The sequence below is a fragment of the Elephantulus edwardii genome, unplaced genomic scaffold, assembly GCF_000299155.1.
Source record: "Elephantulus edwardii isolate Elephantulus edwardi_28Jun2011 unplaced genomic scaffold, EleEdw1.0 scaffold00011, whole genome shotgun sequence".
NCBI lineage: Eukaryota > Metazoa > Chordata > Mammalia > Macroscelidea > Macroscelididae > Elephantulus > Elephantulus edwardii.
This window is the reverse complement of record NW_006399761.1, coordinates 5,918,245-5,935,597: the sequence shown is the minus strand read 5'-3', so window position 1 is coordinate 5,935,597 and position 17,353 is coordinate 5,918,245.

The following is a 17,353-nucleotide window of genomic DNA, read 5'->3' as shown; positions in this document are numbered from 1 at the left end:
ATATGACCTTCAAGATGGATTGTATCTCAACATCAAGGAAACAAAAATCCTTACCCCTGGGCGAATAGGTATAGCATCATGATAAATGCAAAAATGACTGCAATTGTCAATGATTTCATTTTACTTGAATCTACAATCAACACCCTTGGTAACCAGCCGTCAGGAAATCAGGAGATGCATTCCTCTAGGCAAGTCTGCAGTCAGTGACCTCTCTAAAATAGTGAAGAGCAATGATGTCAGTCAAAAGATAAGGTGCACCTCATTCAGGTCACAGACTTTTCAATCAGTTGCTATGCGTCTGAGAACTGGACAATCAATAAGGAAGACAGGAGAACTGATGCCTTTGAGCTGTGGTGTTGGAGAAGAGCACTGACTATTCCATGGATTACCAAAAACACTGGTAAAAAAGAAAATACACAAAAACTAATAGCGGTTTTATCATTACCATGGATATTTTCCCCTTTGTCCTGTTCTCCAGGGGTTTTTCCCAAGAAAGTGTGTTATTTTTAGAGTCTTAAACTACAAAAATAAACTTTAAGAGATTAAAAGCTTATACTAGATTATTTTCATTTCTCACACACACAAAAAAACCCCACTCCACAAAAAAGGTCATCAGCTTACACACAAACGACTTAAATGAACCCTAAGAGAAGCCACCTCTTGAATTCTCAGTACAACTTACTCTGCTACAAACTTTCTCTGCAGTAGCAATTATTAGCTCACTGGTAAATACAGGAAAGGTTTAGCTTAATGTGGAAATCACACTGGTTTGTACATTTTCCCAGCCTATAGTTTTGCACTATCAAGTAACAACAGCTGAACTCAAAATAGGTTAGCACAGTGGAAAGCAGCAAGCTGCTGAAAATACAGTACTATGTACAATTCTCATTCAACCCATGTTCTTCCTCTTGGCACAGCTTGGTCACATGCTCTTTCAATCTTTATGCATTTTACACTTGTCTCTGTAACCTCACGGCTTCAACCCCTCCGCATGTATCCTTCCATCATGTCATGTTCATCTTTGTCCGAAACTGACTAGTATAGTATTTCTTAACTTGTAACAAATGAATATCCCTTTTATGATATTCTAGTGTTTTATTAGGAGTTGTTATTCTGGTTATAAAGTTGCAAATATTTTGGGTATGCTGACCCATCAGCTGTACACAATTTCAAGGGTTTCAGGAATATATGCTATGTAACATTCCAAACAGAATAGTTTCCATTATTTCACAATAAAATCAAGAAGACTTTAAAGTTTTATTTCTTCTGAAATTTCTACAGTTATTGAGAAATGGCTCTCTTAAATGAACTGAAACCATTCTGAAGCAGAAGACTAGTGATATGTACAAGAGATTCTTCTTAAAGCCAAATATGCAAAGAAATAAAAGGAACTCTAGGCCTGTGATGTAATGCTTCCTTTTACTAACTTTTAATAATACTTCAATAAACAATGCATAATTGTTATATATAATAAATGTCACGCACACTCTTAAAGCCAAGAGACTATTATTTGGAGGTTAAAAAAACACATTTAATGTTTAGCAGTTTAACAATCCATCTTGTCAGGGGTCTTCCTCTCCTCTGACAACCCTCCATCTTCCCATGCACGATGTCCTTTTCAAAGGAATAGCCTCACCTAGCTATACGTCCAAACTATGAACACCTTTGCCGGCTTTACTTTTTCCCAGACATATCTGTTTATTCTTTTGGCAGTCTATGGAATATTCATAGAACTTCTCTCTAACACCACACCACAACTCAAAGGTATCAATTCTTCTGTAATCTTTATTCACTGTGCAGCTCTCTGATACACAGATGATTGAGAAGACCCTAGCCTCTATCAGGTGCATCTTAGTCTTCAATCTGAAATAATTTCTCTTCAGCATTTTGGAGAGGTTCCTGACAGTGGACTTAACCAATGCAATACATTTCCTGATTTCTTGAATGCTGGTACCAAGAGTGTTGATTATTGATCCAAGCAAAACTAAGTCTTCGACAGCTTCACTTATTTCTCCATTTATCATAATGCTGGCTGTTAGTGCTGGTGTCTTACTGGTAAGGAATTGTGTCAATACAAAGGCACATGGTTCAAATCCACTAGCTGCTCTGCAGGAGAAAGAATGGCCATCTCCTCTTGTACAATTTTACTGCCTATAAAAACTCACTGCAGGGTCAGCAATGGGTCGGTTCTGACTCAAGCACCACCACCAACATGCACTAGCATAGTCTACAAAGTATACTCTATCTTCCTCAGTGAACAGTGAATGGCATTTTGAAAGCTTTAGGGAGGTCATCTAGAGTACAACTATTGATTTGTCCCCCATCTAGAGCAAAGAAAGCATGAAGTGAATCAAAGGTACACAGGAACAACTAGTCCAAGGTATTGGTGGACCAAGTGACCTCTGTCTCCAGTCTCCACGACCAAGATGACAAGAACTAGATGGTACTCACTTGTCACGGCCATCTCTCTACAAGGGACCATAACAGAAGGCCACAACAGAGTGGGAAGGAAAATGTAGAACAAAATTCTAAATTATCAAACAGACCAGGCTTACTGGTGTGAAAGAGCTGGGTAAGCCCCAAGAATGACCTTTATCACCTACAGCCAGGAGAGGACCAAATAGATGAATGGGACCTCCTCAGAATCAAATCCACATGCACATCCAAAAACTTCTCCAACAGGGTAAAAAGTAAAGCCACTGACTGGGAAAAATATTTGGTAATGACATGTCTGGTAAGGGACTTATATCTAGAATTTATAGAATACTTCAGCACCACCACAAGATAAATAACCCAATCGCAAAATGGGCACAGGATATGAACAGAACAGACATCATCAAAATAGACATTCAGATGGTGAACAGACACATGAAGAAATGTTCAAAATCTCTAGCTCTAAGAGGGATGCAAATGAAAACAACTATGAGATATCCTCTCACCCCAGTAACAATAGCAAAATTCAACAGAACAGCAGACAACAAATGCTGGCAAAGTAAGAGAAACTGTAATCCTTATTCACTGTTGGTGGGAGTATAAAATGGTGCAACCACTATGGAAGGCAGCATGGTACTTTCTCAGAAAGTTGGAAATAGAAGACATTATGCTGAGTGAAATATCTGTCACAAAAGGACAAACACTGCATAATGCCACTGTTATAATACAGGACTGACATTGGGGTTGGGGGGACTATAATAAAAAAGGGGATAAATAATGAAAACTGCATTGAAATAGATGAGGGAAAGAACTGTCTAAAAGAAATATATGATTAGGTATTATTTGCATGACAACAGTCCAAAATAAGAGGTGCATAGCAAAGTGGATGGGGGTGGGAGGGTGAAGGTTAGGGAGGAAACTGCAACAATGAATAGATCTTTTTAAAGAGAAAAGAAAACTGGGGATGGGTGGGTAGGGAGGTAAATGTGCAAGAATGAATAAATGGAAATCCAACTTTTCTATAAACTTTTGTTAAAATATCAATTAAAAAATAATTTTAAAAAATTGGAAATAGAAATACCATTTGACCCAGCAATTCCACTACTGTAAATATACCCTAGCGAGATCAGAACTGCCACCCAAACAGATATATGCACACTTATGTTTATTCCTGCATTGTTCACAATAGCAAAGATGGAAACAACCTAAGTGCCCATCAACAAATGAGTGGCTAGAAAAGCTGTGGTATAGTCACACAATGGAATACTATGCAGCATTGAAAAAACAAGGAATTAATAAAATATTATACAAAATGGGTGACCCTGGAGGGCATTAGGATGAGTGAAATATCTCAATCACAAAAGGAAAAATACTGCATAGTGCCACTGTTATAATATAGACTGACATGGGAGTTGGGGGAAACTAAGAAAAGAGGGGATAAATAATGTACACTGCATTGAAAGAGATGAGAGCAAGAACTATTTAAAAGGAATATATGATTAGGTATTACCTGCATGGCACTAGTCCAGAAGAAGAGCTGAATCGCAAAGTGGTCTGGGAAGTGGGGGAAACTGTGCAACAATGAAGGTTTTTTTGTTTTCAAAGAGAAAAGTGAACTGGGAGTGGTGGGTAGGGAAGAAAACATTCAACAATGAATGAATGAAAACCCAAGTTCTCTATACACTTCCGTAAAAATCTCAATTAAAATGTAAAAGTAGCACACTTTAAAAAAAAAAAAGAAAGAAAGAAAAAGAATGACCTTTATCACCCTTCAACTTAACCCCATGGTTAAGTCAACGTTAGTCAAACAACAGACAGGTGTATGGGATGAGCAAATAACACTAGAGAGGTACTAACTCCTTGGGATAGTTTTACAAAATCCCACTATTTACCCAAAGGTAAAGCAGAGAAGGTAAGAATGAATAGGATAAGAACAAAAAGAAATTAGAAACACAGCATGCTACTGATACTGTGGAGATTATAATCAATATTGTAAGACAAAATGTATATTAATTATCGAATAGAAAACCAATTAGCTCTGTAAACTTCCACTCAAAATAAAAAATTAAAAACATATTAAATGCTCTGAACTTTTGAAAAAAGAGGGTTGTCTTTTAATTTTCTTTACAAATATAATACTCTCTCATGATAGAAAATATATCACCTTGTTTATGATTTGGGCTTATCAAATTGGGAATTTAAGGAGCAATGATTTTGAAAAATACTATATAAGTGGGAGAGGACAGAGAGCATTATACTGAGTGAACTTACTCAAGATGCAGAAGGACAAATACTGTATAAGATTACTATCATAAAACCAGAAGATAACCAAGAAGATGTGTATGAATATCCAAGAGGGAAAAGGAGAGGGAGAGCTGAAGGTGGGGAGCAGGGAAAACACAAAATTGCAGAGCTTGGGGGTGGGGTGGGGGGAAAGCAATGTATATTAATGAAACACAATAAAATTTTTAAAACCACTTTAAAAAAAACCCCAAACTACAACTGAAAAAAAAAATTCTAATTAGGAATTCAAATTACTACTGCTTATGAAGAATGCTCAAGTAAATAGGGCTATCCGATACTCTATCAGCATTTCTCAAATCTGAGTTATTACAGTTATATTGGGGAGAGGAGAGGACATAGACAGATTTTTCTCCTTTTCATTGTGCACACCGAGTTCACTGTTGTTGCGTACTGTCGAATCATAATCAACTCCTCAGTGACCCTCCAGCAGGCTTTCAGGGGCTGTAATTTACATGGGATACTGCCCAGCTCTCTCCTGTGACGCTATTAGAGGAGAACTGCCTGCCTTGGAAAGGCAGTGCAACTCTTTACCACTGGGTCATCATAGTTTGCCAAAAAGCTTAAAAATGTGCTTTGTTATTATCAAAGAAAAGGTGAGAAACATGTTGACATTTCTTTCCCTATATTTTATTAACGTTTACAGAGCACACTGGTTTCCCATTTGATAGTTTATACAAAGAGTCAGAGTGCCACCTAATATTCTGCATTTCCCCCAATAAGTTAGCACTCTCCATCTCTAACCTTCATCTCTACTTTGACCTTCATCTCCACTTCCTATTAGCCATATTTCTGGTTTTTTTGCTTTGTTTTGTTTTTAATTATTTTGTGTATGTGTGTCTGTGTACCGTCAGATCAGATCTGACTGGTACAGGAGGAGATTGTCCCTCCTTTCCCGGAAGAGCATCTGGTGGATTTGAACCATGTGTCTCTGGGACATATTTCTGTTTTCTTTTATTTGCTTTTCATCTCATATAATTTTGTTTGTTCCAGGAACACATTCCTCTCGGATGGGTCTTGTCTACTGTACTATGGAAGGGTGGTCTCTGGGAAGGGCTTCAGCTCAAGTCAGAAAGGCATTTAGAGCTATGGTTCCAGGCGTTTCTCTAGTTTCTGTCAGATCAGTAAGCCTGATTTTGTGAAGCTGGTCTCTGCTCTATATTTTTTGCTATGTCCAAGATTCTGTTATAATTCTAGTCAGAGTATTCAGTAGTGGTAGATAGGCACCACCAACTTCTTCTGGTCTTGAAGTCATGTAGGCTGTGGGTCATTTTTAAAGAAAATTGATTCATTAACTAAAGTACTAAGTCCTATACTTTTTCCCCTTTAAAAAAGGATTCACACATTATTAGAGTTTTGAAAAACATCTTTCACATTATAAATCCTTATATTCCTATACTTGAGGTTGCTGGATTTATCTTAGCTCTAGACCCTATTTCTCACTTATACTATAGTCTAAAATTCCTTACTCAAAATTATTACATGTTGATATATTTTAAACCTCAGAATCCTTTAGATTTTAGAAAGACAATACACACCCAGTAAATACAGTGAAATCTGAAGTCACACCTTCAATCACATTACTACTTTCATGCAGCATACAAACAAGAATAAAGTAAGTCCATCGAGAGCCTCATCTAATTTTAGTTCATGTTTTGCCTAGAAAATGAGTTAAGAGAAAACTGTGGAAGGAGGAGAAAATAGAAAGCATTTTTGGTTTTTAAAGTAGTTTTGGACTTCTAAATTGTGGAATTGTAATTGTAGATCTATGTATTAGAGGTCACAGATTAGAAAGTGGGGAAAAAGTTATAGGGTAGTAACTAAGATCTGAATGAAGGATTAGCTTGCCTGAAAGGGCATAGTTTAATGCATAAATTTTGTGATTTTTGTCCCTATCTGCTCAGAAATCCTTTTTTATCTATTCATAATTATTGAGGTTAAAGATGAAATAACTTTCTGATAAGGAAATTTTCTAGTAACCTAGTGATAAGGAGCTGTGCTGCCAACCCAAAGGCACATGGTTCAAATCCACCAGGTGCTCCAAGGGAGATAGGCAATTCACTCTCACAAGATTTACTGTCTCACTACAAGATATCATCTCACCCCCAGCAACAAGAGCAAAGTTCAACAGAGCTGCAAATAACAATTGCTGGGGAGATTGTGGAGATATTGGAATCCTTATTCACTGTTGGTGGGAATGGTTCAACCACTATGGAAGGTGGTTTGGCACATTCTCAAAAAGTTGGAACTAGAAATACCATTTGACCCAGCAATTGTACTTTGTGGAATATACCCTAAAGAAACCAGAACCACTACCCAAACTGATGTGTGCATATCCACATTTATAGCTGCATTGTTTACAACAGCAAAGAGAAGCAAATAACCCAAATGCCCATCAACAAATGAATGTTTACGAAAAACTATGGTCTAATTACACAATGGAATAGCACTGAAAAAATAATGAACTGGTAAAACATTGCACAACATGGGTGACCCTGGAGGACATTATCCTGAGTGAAATGTCTCAGTCTCAGAAGGACAAATATTGCATAACACCACTGTTGTGAAGCAGGATTGACACGGAAGGTGTGTGTGGAAAAAAGTGCACAAATAGTAAACAATATATTGTAACAGATGAGGGAGAGAACTGTTTAAAATAAATATATGATTAGGCATTCTATGTAAGACAACAGTCCAGAATAAGAGGTACAATGCAAAGAGGACTGGGGAAATGGGGAGGGGAAGGAAAGGAATAGTGGGATGGAGAAAATTGTGCAACAATGAATGAGTAAGTTTTAAAAAAAGTGCACTGGGGAGGGGGAAGAGATAAGGAGGGAGGAAAATGTGCAACAGTGAATGAATGCAAATTTAATATTTTTGTAAACTTCCATTAAAATCAGTTAATTTTTTTTTTTTAAGTTTACTGTCTTTGAAAACCAGCTGGAGGATCAGTCAGTTCTGACTTGACCACATATAACCACCACCACCTTCTGACAAGCTGGTATGTATTATTAACTACCAAAAGTCAAAACTGCATAAACTTACATAAGAATTTAAAATACATTTCAAAATTAAATTGGCTAATTTGAGTGATGATTACAGTATCTGTACATCTGGCAAAGTGAATAAACAGAAGGAAAAATGAGAAGCATAGCAAAAGACTATTCAGAATTGCCTCTCCTCCTGGTCATTTTCTAAGAAGTCTCAAAAAGAAACTTCCTGCTTCTACTATTAGCGAGGCTGTTATCATAACCATTCTATTTTACAGTAATATAGTACAGCTATAGAAAAAAGCCTTCTTCCTTGAGAAAGGAAATAAAATACATAATACTAGGAAATTAGTACCCAAAACTTGGTGATGGGACAATATATCCGAAATGTAAGTTGTAAAGAACAAGTAATCTTGTTTATTTTTTAAAAAAACAACCACACACCACAAAGGTAAAAATCTGTTATTCCTCAAGATTTTCTAATCACATCTAGAGTCAGTGAAAATAAAATCTTAAGAGCACAAAATATTAAAAGTGATTGCTTAGGTTCAAATAACAAACATGTCACTCACTAGCTGTAAGAACTATCAATTTAGAATTTTTAATAATATTATTGGTCCAAATAAAAGAAAACCAAAACACTTAAATCAGAAGTAGGGAGTAAATACACAATGAACACTGGCTGTGGGGTTAATGATGATGATGATGATGATTATAATTATTATTGTCACTAATTTTTTTAAATCCACTTTCTGCCTGAAGTAATGAATTTATAAATGTTAGATCTTTAAAATATTTTTTTAAATCCAACAAACAATTATAGTACAAATGCATTAACTATTTATTTTGAGGTTTTGAAATTTAAAAGGAAATAAAAGGTCCTCCAGTACAGATGATGAGCCTGCGTCTGCCTGTGACCACTGACATGCGCTGGCCAGCCCGCTCTGTGAAATGGAGACTTCTCAGAAGAGCAACACAGGAACAGTTTCATCATTTTCTCTATGACGAGGCTTTCACTTCCTTGTTCTAATGTGCTTTGTTTCTAATGTGGTGATATTTTGCCCTATTTCAAATCTTTGTAGTTTAAAGAGAATTAAATTCTAAACCAAAATAAGCCCCCAAAACAACAGGATCTAAGTTCCACTACTCAAAGTTTCATTCTTGATGTCAAAAAAGAATAAAGAAAATACACCATTTCTGAGATGAAAAATGTTGGATTTCACTAACAATGCTATCCTCAATAATTAAAAAAAGTAACAAATATGTTATATTCAAAATAGCACAGAAATGGAAACATCTACATACAGCTCCATTCATTTGTATGCAAGTAATTGAGTCTACAATAAATACTGTTACAAAATTATTATCAAGTTTAAGTAGTAAATACTTTCATATTACTTAAGATTAGGAATTTTAGCTCATTTCTATTACTTTTAAAATACAGCTTCACAAATATAAAAATTATTTAAAACAAAAAATTCAGGCTCTCACTTCAGCACTTATAAGAATGTAAGTTTTTAAATGCATGCTTCAGTAAGTAACTTATATCCTTAGTACATAAGTAATAATTGAAACCAACTATCTTATTGATATATTTAATACCTTAAAGTATTTTTTTAAAATTAAACTACTGGATCTTTTTAAAGCACAGTTTCAATGTTTATACAAGGCTTACCTTAGTTCTTAGAACTCTAAGTCTGTTATTAGCAAATAATTTTCAACTGTTAAAAATTTCTATTTAAGGGAGCTCTGGAGGCCTACTGGCAAGAAGCTACACAGCAATTCCAGAGGCACGTGGTTCAAATCCACCAGATGTCCTGCTGGACGAGGGACAATCTCCTCCTGTACCAGTCAGATCCAATTTGATGATACACACACAAAAACCAGTAAAATAAAATAAAATTTAAACATTTTTTAAAAGTTTATATGTAATCCATTAATACTTGTTAGATGTGATCAAGTCAGTTCTAACTCAACAGAAACTGCCTAATCCTGTTCCATCCTCCCAGTTTCCACTGGGGTTAAAGCCCACTGTCACAGTCACTGTGTCAGCCATCTTGCTGAGTGGCATCTTCTCCTCTGTTGACCCTCTACTTTTCTAACCATGACCTCTTCTTTTCCAAGGACTGGCCCCTCTTGATAACATGCACAAAATTTATGAGAAAAAGTCACACCATCCATGCATCTGTGAACTATTTCAGGTGTTCTAATGCAAATGTGTGTGTTCTTGGACAGTCCATGGTATATTCAACATTCTTTATCAACACCACAAAATTCAGAGGCAATTCTTAACAGAAAGTAAAATTCAGCACCACAAAGACTCAGATCCAAAATAAAACATGTTCTTTATTTTTTAAAAAACCAAACCAAACCAACAAAATAAAAAACATGATACCCAAACCCTGATATCCTATAGCAAGCAGATATATGTCTTAACTTGTCATTAGATCTCTCCTCACTACTAAGAGAAGGTAAAGAAGAAACTATATTTTTTGTTGTTTATAACTTTTGCTATAGTAAAGTGAAAAAGAACCAGGCTATTTGCTATGTTTCATTCTACTGGTACTGCGAAGAAAGTTATGCTGTTAACCAAATCTTGCAGCCCAGGGCTGTGTTTAACGGATGATTACCTCAATCAATAGGCTCTGGACTAAACAGACAAAAAGATGTTTCACATCTCTTTTATCCTATTATTATAGCTTTCTACTTAAAAATCCTTTTGTGAACTGCCAGAAGTTCAAGCAGGACTTAGAAGAGGCTGTGGCACCTGGGCATTCCTAATGTCAGATGGAACCTGGCTGAAAGTAAAGAATAGCAGAAGAATGTCTATTTGTGCTTTATTGACTATGCAAAGGTATTTGGCTGTGTGAATCATAACAAGTTGTGCTGACATCGAAAAGAATGGGAATCCCAGTACTCATGTGAAACTTATATGTGGACCAGGAAGCTACTGCGTGAACACAAGAGGGGAACACTGCATGGTTTAAAATAGAGAAGGGAATGTGCCAGGGTTGTATTATCTCTACATATCTATTCAATCTGTATACTGAGCAAATTATTTGAGGAGCTGGACTCTATGAAAAAGAGCATGGCATCAGGATTGGAGGGAGATTCCTCAATAACCTGCAATATACAGATGATACAGCCTTGCTTGCTGAAAGTGAGGCAGATCTGAAGCACCTGTTGCAGAAGATCAAGGGAAGCAGCTTTCGGTATGGACTGCATCTTAATGTCAAGAAAACAAAGATTCTTAGCACTGGACCAGTAGGCAGTATCATGAAAGATGGAGAAGAGACTGAAACTGTCAACAGCTTCATCTTGTTCGGATCCAAAATTAACACCCTTGGTACCAGCAATCAGGAAATAAGGGAGACATATTGTACGGGGTAAATCTACAGTTGGAGACCTCTCCAAAATTATTCGGGAGTAATTATGTCAGTTTGAGGACTAAGGTATGTCTGATTCAGGTCATAGTATTTCCAGTTATTTGCTATGCATATGAGAGTTAGATAATGAACAAGTATGACAAGAAGAATTGACACCTTTTGCTGGAGAAGAGCACTGCACATCCCATGGACAGCCAAGAGAACAAACAGATAAGTCTTGGAGAGGGTGCAGCTGGAGTGCCTTTTGGAGGTAAGAATGATGAGGGTTCGCCTCATAAACTTTGGGCATGTCGCTAGGAGGGGCTATTCCTTGGGAAGGAACATGATGCTGGGAAGGATGGAGGGTTGGCAAAGAAGAGGAAGACCCTTAACCAGGTAGATTAACACAGTGCTGCAGTGGGCTCGCTCTTGTGTGTCAGAAAGTGTGAGAATGGTGCAGGACAGAACAGGGTTCAGATCTTTTGTTTGTTGGGTCACTGAGTCATACGAGACTCAATGGCACCTAACAACATCAACAACTTAAAAATCCATATTATTGAGCACGTATTTGAAACATCTGAATCCTGGAAACAAATGACAAATAAATGGGACTTTTCCAAAAAGATTAATTAAATGTGTTCACAATTTTTAATTTCTGCCTGTTTTAGTCTTTATACCACCATTCACCAAGCCAAATCAAGTGATATTTCAAATGTGAAAAGAGCAATCAGGTCTCATACCAAATTGGTGATTTTTCTCATACAATCACTCTGAAGCCATCAAGTTACATAAATAAAAACTCAAAAGCTCCCCATTTGGACTAAGATAACACTATCAAAGAGTAGGGAGTCATTTAACAATATAATTGGAAATAACTTATTTCATTTAATTCTAGTCATTAAACAATGCTGTATATAAAAACCCCAAACAAATAAATTATGGATAATATTGAGAAAAATAGAAATCCCAGGATAGTGCTCATGTAAAACCTATTCCTAAGGTAAGAAGTTGTCTAAACAGAACAAAGGAACAATACATGGTTTAAAATCAGAAAAGGCTGTATCCTTTCTCCATACTTATTCAATATGTATCCTGAGCAAATCATTTGAGAAGATGGACTCTTACAAAGAAAATCTGCTATCAAGAAACTTTCCAAAGTGCCAACGAGCAATGATGTCAGTTTAGAAAGACTAATGTATAACTGATCCAAGCCATGGTACAATGAATTGTTTCCTATGCATCTAAAAACAAGAAAACAATCAATGCCTTGGAAATGTGGTATGGAACAAATTATCAGATACCCTATAGCCTGCCAAAAAAAACAAACTTCGTGGTCTTGCAGGGAATGCATGTAGGTTGCTCTTTAGAGGCAAGGGTGGTGAAACTTTTGTCTCACTTACTTTTGGCACATCACCAGGAGGGACCAGTCCTTGGAAAAGGCATCGTGCTGGGAAAGGTGAAGGCTGAGAGCGAGAGGAAGATCCTCAGCAAGATGCACTGTTGGCCTAGTGGCAAGAAGCTGCACTGCAATCCTAGAGGTACACGGTTCGAATCCACCAGATGCTCTGCAGGAGGAGGAGGGGCAATCTCCTCCTGTACTAGTCAGATCCGATAAATAAATGGGTGCCTGCACATGAAGATGGCACAGCATGAAAGGGCAAGGTTCAGCTCTGTTGTCTGGAGGGTTGCTGTGAGTTGTAGTTGAGTGGAAAGCATATAACAACAAAAGAACCAAGGCACTGCACAGAAATCCAAATATTTGTGAATTTTACTGAAAATGGCTGAGAATGATAAAATTTCTTCTTTTCATATTGCTTTTAACATGGAAGCTCTGGTGGCCTAGTGTAAGAAGCTGTGCTTTAATCCCAAAGGCAAGTGGGTCAAATCCACTAACTGACACAGAAAAAGGATGGGCAGTCTCCTCCTGTGAGATTTACTGCCTCTGAAAACACAGTGGAGGGTGCTACAAGTCAGAATCAACTTAATGACCTTGAGTTGAGCTGATATAATGAAATGTCCATTCAATTTCCTTTGGGAATGAGCTAAATTTATTCATAAGGTACTATTATCTTAAGAATAGACTGTTCAACCGGGAACACTGAGCTGAACACTGAAGACCTAAAGGCTCTTTTCAGAGCCGAAGACTTAATGGCTCTTCTCAGAGCTGAAGACCCAAAGACTCCTTTCAGAAACAAGAACTCTAGCCTACACTGATGGACATGAGCTACCGAGACAGTGGAGGATTCTGCCCACATCTATGGACCCTGGCTACATCAACCTGCTGAACTAGCCGAGAACCCCGGACTGCACCAATGACCATGAAAGGCAAAAGACGATGACGACGAGTTGGGATCAACTTGAGTTTCTCCACTGTTGATGAATCAACATGTGATGAAGTTAAGAACTGCAATGTAGATAAATTACAATTAACTGTTTAAAAAAAAAAAGAATGGAAGGCACATCATTATACCTCCTAGAGTTATTAAAGAGTATAATACAATTATCATAAACTTGACATAGAATACTTTAGCACCACTTTCTAAGCAAAGAAGGAAGTCCCAGCCCCTCCCAAAACTGAAGCCAAAGAAAAGGCATTAAAGGCCAAGAAGGCAGTCCTGAAGGGCATCCACAGCCCCCCCAAAAAGAAGATCTGCACATCACCCACCTTCCGGCGGCCTAAGACAGTGAGACTCTGAAGGCAACTGCAATATCCCTGGAAGAGTGCCCCCAGGAGAAACAAGCTTGGCCACTATGCCATCATCAAGTTTCCCTGACCACTTGAGTCAGCTGTGAAGAAAAAGATAGATGATAACATACTTGTGCTTATTATGGATGTTTAGGCCAACGAGCACCAAATTAAACAAGCTGTAAAGAAGCTCTACAACACTGATGCGGCTGAGGTCAACACTTTGATTAGGCCTGATGGAGCGAAGAGGGCCTATGTTCAACTATGACGCTTTGGATGTTGCCAACAAAATTGACATCATCTAAACTGAGTCCAGCTGGCTAATTCTAAATACAAATTTTTCTCACAAAAAACAACAACAACAACCCCAAACACAAAAAACAACCAAACAAAAAAACACTTAGCACCTTAAGAGACAACTTGTTTTCTAAATTTGAAGAATTCCTAATTTTAAAAAAGGAAAACAATTTCCTGTCAATTTTTCATTAATAGTTGGTAGTACTTGTCAATCAAAGCACTGTATACCAAAACTTGTTCAAGAAAACAAGTGCTTTGAAGCTATTCTGTCATCTGAAAACACTGGTAATCTTCAAGTAAGGAGAGAAGAAAAAAACAAAAGACACGTCTAATTTTTCCTACTGATTTTACAATGCATTCTTGAATTGAGTCTCTCCACTAAAAATACTGCTCATTCCATAAAATATAAGATTATAAGAGTAAAATTCCAGGAAGTATTGCAAAAAGATGTATAAAACAATGTTATGCAATGCCATGTATCCAAGACAACTCAAATTCTGTGATCCCTTAGGGATAAAGCTGACTCTTGGTCATGGATTTTTGACCTGCCACGTGATCTACTACTCTACACAAAAATACACACAGCATCATTTTCTTGTCAAGAAAGGGGTAACAGGCAGAATACAAAGGGGTCAAAGATGAGGCTCAGATGGAAACGTTCTTGAATGGGGACAATAAAAGAAGTAAAAGTGAGGCTGGGAAAAGCTCTCTCCATCTCAGAAGCAGAAAATACTAACATCTAGTGGGTAGGGGAGGTTTTGTTGTGCCAGTCTTCTCCTGATTGCCCCTTTCTCCTACCACTGCCTTATCCTGTACACACAGACTTTGTAAACATGTAAATATCATGCTTGAGCATAATGGATAACTTTAGGATGATAACAGGAACAGGACAAGATCAAATTGATTTGTCATTCACAGGACTGCTATGAATTAGATTTGACAACCTCTAACATTGTAACATCTTTCTCCAAGTAATACCCTCTTTAATTCCTTTGAAAATGTTTTCATCCCTGCTACTATGTTTCAATACAATTCATATGCTTTTTCTTGCTGCTGCTACTATGTTTCAATACTATTCATATGCTTTTTCTTGCTGCTGCTACTATGTTTCAATACTATTCATATGCTTTTTCTTACTGCTGTTATTTCTGTTGATACCTTAAAAGAAACATTGGCATACAATCACTCTGTAAACACTGGTTTTACTACACTTTTAAAAGTTCTTGTTAAATGTCTCACGCTGAACAACTATTGCCCAAAATTTAGTCACTGAAAACCCTATGGAACACAGTTTGATATACATGGGGTCACCATGAACTTCAATCAACTTGAAATCAAAGAGTGCTCCCTTAGTTCTCAACTTGAACTTACATCTTCCAGAAAATCTTTTTCTTTACCATTCCAAAACTAAATTACTACCTATGATGAATTCCATGTCATCTTTAGCTCATACCTCAGGTGCAGAATTTATTATACTATATTTAAGCACCTGCTTACTTAGCCACTTCCTCCACTATACTGTAAGCTCCTTGAAGGCAAAGGTATGTCTTTACCATGATTATATCCCTAGAACCTGGTATCACTTGCTATGCATCTGAGAGCTGGACATTGAGTAACGATGACAGAGAAGAATTGATGCCTTTGAGCTGTGATGCTGGAAAAAAGCAATGAACATCCCATGTACTACTAAAAGAATGACTATGTCTTGGACAGGGTGTATCTGGAGTGTTCTTTGGATGCAAGAATGCTGAGGCTTCGCCTAACATATTCTGGGCATGTTGCTATGAAGGATTATTCTTGAAGGGAGACATGATGCTTGGAAGGGTGGAGGGTCAGCAAAGGAGAGGAAGATCCTAGACCAGGTAAATTGATGCAGTGACTGCTACAATGGGCTCTAGCGTATTAGGAAGGGGGAAGATGGCACAGGATAGGACAGGGTTCAGAACTGTTGTTCATAGGGTCACTATGAGTTGTACTTGAAGGCATCTAACAACAACAACAACAACAGAACCTTGTGTGGTGCCTGGACATTAAAATGTGCTCAAAAATTGTGTTACTTCATCAAAAGTGGGAAATATTATAGCAGAACACATTTTAAAATTAAAAATACTAATTCTTTTACTTTTACCTAAACAATTCACTGCTTTAAAGTGGTAATTGTATGAAGTTCACAGTAAATCCATTACTATGAGGCACTTGTGTTAAGGTTCATCAAACTAAAGACAGTAAGCTTATTTCAAGTGTTGAAAACCATTAATATAATCAGAATACAAACTTCTGTTGCGACCACAAAAGCCATGGGCTCAATCTTCTCCTGTCAGAAAAAGTTTTCTGTTGTGTTCTCATAGCACCTTGAGTCTATCTAGGAAGATGGATGTCATGCTACATCTACTTCCTACTAGATACTAAGCATTTACATTAACAGTTATATTAGTATTTTCTATTAAAATGTATTTGCTGTAATTCCAAATGCAAGTGGTTTGAGTCTACCAGCTGTTCCATGGGAGAAAGATGTGCCACCTGCTCGGGTATGATTAAATGCCTCTGAAAACCTGCTGGAGGGTCAACTGTGGGTTGGTGACAACTCGAAGATACACAACAACAAACAACACAGCAAGAAAGCTGACTGCTAAGACAGCCACTGAGCTTCTGATTATTCCATTCATATTTTGGATTACCCTTTATTAAAGGAATATCAACAAAAAAGTTCTTAAAATTCTAATCAATATTAAGCTACAAAGTACAATTTATTCTCCATAACTTAAGAATCGTCCAGTTGGTGTTGATAGGTGTCACCGAACTGACTATAACGCATAACAACCCTATGAACAGCAGGCCTGAACCCTGCCATATCCTGTGCCACAAGCTCTCCTGTCTTCAAGCACACTATTACAAACCACTGTGCCTACACATCTTGTTTGGAGCCTTCGCTTTCTCTGACCTTCCATTTTTCCCAGCATAATGTCTTTTTCCCCATGATGTTTTGGTCCTTATAGACAATGTTTCACCATCCTTACCTCTAAGGAGTCCAGTCCTAGGTGTATGTAAAATTGCAGATCAGCTTATATCTTTTCCAATGACAAATTAGCTTTTAAATATTGGAAAGAGAATATTGGATTTCAAGGCACTACGACACATCTGTATTTGTAACAGAATGAAAATATCACGATCCTTTCAAGTGTTTTCCAAAGGACCTTTACCAAATTCTTAAAATACTCTCTCTGTCCAAGCAGATATATGCACACCCATGTTTACTGCAGCTTTGTTCACAATAGCAAGGA